Here is a 4513-nt window from a genome sequence, read left to right on the forward strand (position 1 = left end):
GCTGAATACTCAGTGCCTTGCGGGCAGGTGCGCTGGTAAATCACCAATCATAAAATGGACAAATGTGTTGAAAGGGTCTCAAAAAAAAAAAAAAATTCACTGAAGCTGAACACAGCCTCTTAAAACAACGCCAGCTAGTATGCTGATACAGATGTGTTCCTAAAACACTCACCTAGTGGGTGAGGCCTTTACTACAAGGGGTCTGCCCTTCAGGACATAATTCTAGTCTTTTTGGGTGCCCCCCTCATAAATTAAAAAAATAAAAGCAACGTGGGGCAAAGGTAGGTTTACAGTTGTTTGTATGGAAAAATAATACAATAATTAAATAATAATAATAGAATAAACTTGTGTTTTCCCACAACTGTAAACTTACTTTTACACCACTCTGTATGTTACATATAATTAGACTATCAGTACTTAAAAGCTGAATAGTACTTAGCAAACAATTCCAACAGTGACATAAAATAACCTTATGACCAAGTGGGGGTTATATTGAGGATGGAAAGATAGTTCAATTCTGCAATTTATATTAACATCGTTAATAGACTCTAATGAGATTTAAAAAGTCACTTGACCATACATGCTAAAAAGACATTGACAAAATGAGACACTCATTTTTTATTTACACAACCTGGTAAGGTGAATGGATACCTCTTTAACATAAGACATTTCTCAGCCAAAAAACAGCCTCCCATTAAGCTGCGAAAATCTGAAGGGTTTGAACCCATAATTGAAAGACAAGGCTGTTCATTCATTGTCAACGTTAAATAGCTAACATTGCACCAGTGGTCTCACCCAAGAACATTAGGCAAAGAAATCAACTAGTTAGAAATAGGGAATTTGATTATTGCTATCTGCAGATTATTACTGTCTACTTGGAAAACATGAGAATTAATAGGTGATTTACAAGAGAATTTAGTATAGTTCTAGATTAGGGGCCCATTTCTTATTTCTGTATATGCAGTTTTATTGGAACACAGCTACACCTGAGGTGCATATACATGCCAGTCAAGAGTGTGGTAGTAAATGCTAGACCAGCCTTTTCAATCTGGGTTGTTTACATAACTGCTGAGCCAAGCCACTGCCCAGCAGCCCCATCCACATGCAGAGTCGTTTTCACTTAATTCTAAATCCTAGGAGGTAAGAATTCTCCACAGCTTTCAGATAGAGCAATTAAGGACATCAGTGATTACAATCCAGTGGATTTCACAAGGTGTTGGCTACTCTGACAGACACTAAACCCTCCGCAATCACAATATTATCAATGGCAGTGAAGTAATTGAGCACCTCAAAGAGCCAGGCCCTGGTCTAAGGTCTTTGTAAACACACGATTTGATCCTCAAAATGACTCTATTATGAGAGCACCTCCATAAGCCACACTTTCCAGATGAGAAAACAGAGACGCACAAGAAGAAAGCGAGGTACACAAGTAACATGGGACAGGGGAGCTTTAAAGCTAAGTCCACTACCATCGGAGCCCACTGCCCTCTCAAAAATCTCTCCCAAAGGCCTCTTTCTAGAAGGATACACATCCATACATACATTCAAGACTTGGCACTCACTGTTTGGGATCCATAAGCCCAGTAAGTCCATTGGTGGTCCAACCCCACTAGGGGGTCCAAAATCCCAGCTGAAGCCCCAGACAGTGTCTGGTCCCAAGCCCCTCTCACTCCACGTCCCATGGCTCTCCCGACCCTGCCAGCAGCGCTTACCTGCGTCTCTGTTTCCACTCATGTCTTCTTCAGTGTAAAACCGTTATGCCCAGTGAAATCCTTCTCAACCATTAGAGCTCAGATGTCGCTCCACGACCCTTCTGCTCTCTCTGAGATTGGGTCCTGTATTGGGCCTGCAGATCTGCTTTTAAGAACAAAGTGCTGCTCATGGCAACGATCAGATCCACATGTTCTCTTCCAAGGGGATCTACCCAGGAGCGCCCGATTAGCTAAAATGGCCTATCTTGGCACCATTAGAGAGAAAGCATCAGCAATGCCCACACCTGAGAGCCCCCTGCATTGGAGCTGTGGTTCCCAAACCTCGGTGGCATTGGCATCACCTGGAGAGCTATAAACACCAACAGGCTCTTGGAAGTAGGGCAGGGCCTGGGCCAGGAGGTGACTCAAGATCGCCAGGTGGTTTGAATACTTACCAATGCTTCACAACCACTGGAGCAAGAGAATCTCAATTCAATGGTAGGTGAGCTATGAACTTTCCTTGTGTCTGGGAAAGCCATGATTGACAGTGGGTTAACCCAGGACAGGGGGCCAACTTGGCAAGGAAGCATGAAGTGATCGCCAGGAGGGTGGGTCCCATAGCCCAGCCCTACCTACCTGACTGTGTCCTTGACAAACCTACCCAGCCTTTCTGGTCCTCAGTTTCTCCTTGTCCAATGGGGAAGGACATGACACCTTCCTCACAGAGGGTGATGTGAAGGTTCACGGTTTAGTGCTGTTTCTCAAATGCAAGGAACCACGTTGGCTATGGGGGAGCTCAGTAACATTTATGAATGAATGAGTAAATGAACAAGGGAATGAATGAAAACTTGAATGAAGATATCATAATGCAGTGATCTGAGGTGTGGGTGCCCTTCTGGGCCATATGTTTCCCATGTAGTACCGTAGTTCCAAGGCACAAGAGGAGCTTCTTGGTTAGTGTTTGTTGATTTATATTAGTTAATCACTATTAACCAATGAGCGACTAGAGACGGGAATGAAGGAATCAATCAGTTGTAGACCCCAGGTGAACGCTGATGGTGGAATGAAGGTTTACTCAGAGAAATACCTCCTTTCCTACCCCTTCCTGCATTTGCGACAACCTGCCTCAGCTGGCTGCTCTCTTAACTATGGGCACCATTCCTACCACAGGCTGCCACAGGGACTGGCCAAGAGGGGTCGCTAAATCCTAATTTTCCTTCTTGGCTCCTAAAACTCAGGGCAGCTACTGCTGTGGACTCAGAGAAGTAGAGAGAGAACAGTAAGTAAAGGCCTGGGAAGGCCCAGTCCCCCCTTAGAGTTGCTAGCGCCTGTGTTGCAAGGTGTCCAGTAAAGGGCTGGGCACCTGGCTGGGCTCAGGCAATATCATCTCATAACAACTCACGTCAACCCCTGCGCTCTGAGGGCCTCCGAGCATCTGGGTCTTACACACAGGACCCCGGGCTCAGTGGTCGGTGCCTTGGGCACTGTCACACAATGAGACTACATCAGTGGGAGGACTAGAATTCAGATTTGGTGAACGCTCATGTTTCCTCCTCCATCCCCCTTCCATCCCAGCTCCTTTTGGCTTCTCTGATCCAAGGGCAAAGCAAGACTCCAAGTCTAGCATCTGCCTTGGCCTAACTTGGACAGACTTGGGTTCTCTTTGCAGGTGAGGAAAGCATGGAGGGAGGCAGAGTTCCTCCCCCAAGGACACTGGCCCAGCTGCCCTCTGCTCCCACCACCCCCCAGTTTTCCTCATCCGTATTTCCTTGATTTCTTTTCCCTGGGTTTTAAGTCACCACTTGCCCACAGGCAAATTCACTTAGGAGAGGGGAACCTGGCAGGCACAGATGTGAGGGCCGAAGGGGAAGTTCAGCAAATGCTGCCCTGAACCCTCTTAGAGAGAGGCAGCATGAAACAGAGGTTCTGAGGGGCCTACCTGAGAGGACCCCAACCTGTACATGTTATGTGGCCAGAACCCAGGAATCTGTAATGATGGGGCTTTCTTTGCTGACAAGGGTACTGAGCTCCACACTCTGGGTCTCTAGCAATCCAGTGAGGAAAGTGTCCTTGGCCCTGTTTTACAGATGGGGAAACTGAGGCCTAGCAAGATGTTCTCAACCTCATCCAATTTCATGCTATTGAAGTGGCCTAACTCCAGGCATGGCTGACTCCCCAGATTCCTGAACCCCAGAAAGAATAGCCTTAGATCCTGTTAGGTATAGCCTGGTCTCCAGGTTGTATGAAGGATTCTGGAATGGGGGGGGGGGTCCGAGGAAGAGGAATGCCATGATGTCAGGGTTTGTTGGCTCTGGCCCAATGGACTCATCTTCCTCCATCCAAACTGAGGGTCAGTTCACCAGCTGGTGACCACCTAGTTACATCTGGGGAACGGTATCTGCAAACCATTCCCCCCCAGGTCCTGTTGTTCAAAGGGACTGCAGGTGTTTTCTCCTCGACAAGGTCTCTCTCATACTCCAGCCTCTCAGAGCTGGAGCCCCTTCATATCCTGAGCCATGAGCTGCACATCTACATGTTCCCTGACCTTAGAACTCACACCCAACTCAACTGTAGAGACCTGGTGGGGAGAGAACACCTCTGTGCTTGTAGCCTTCAGGGGATGAGTATAAAGTAGGTGTGAAGCAGCTGCTTCTTGTTTACTTGATTAGTTCTGAGATGGGAAAACAGGTGACAGAAAATGGACAGTTTATAAATGAATGGAGCTGTCTGAGTGCCGTGAAGAAAACCCAGGCTGGGTAAGGGGTAGAGACCAAGAGGGAAGCCTCTACAGATAGTGTCAGGCAGAGACCCACGGGCAGGGA

The sequence above is a fragment of the Furipterus horrens genome, unplaced genomic scaffold, assembly GCF_987537825.1.
Source record: "Furipterus horrens unplaced genomic scaffold, mFurHor1.1.pri manual_scaffold_2, whole genome shotgun sequence".
NCBI classification, from domain to species: domain Eukaryota; kingdom Metazoa; phylum Chordata; class Mammalia; order Chiroptera; family Furipteridae; genus Furipterus; species Furipterus horrens.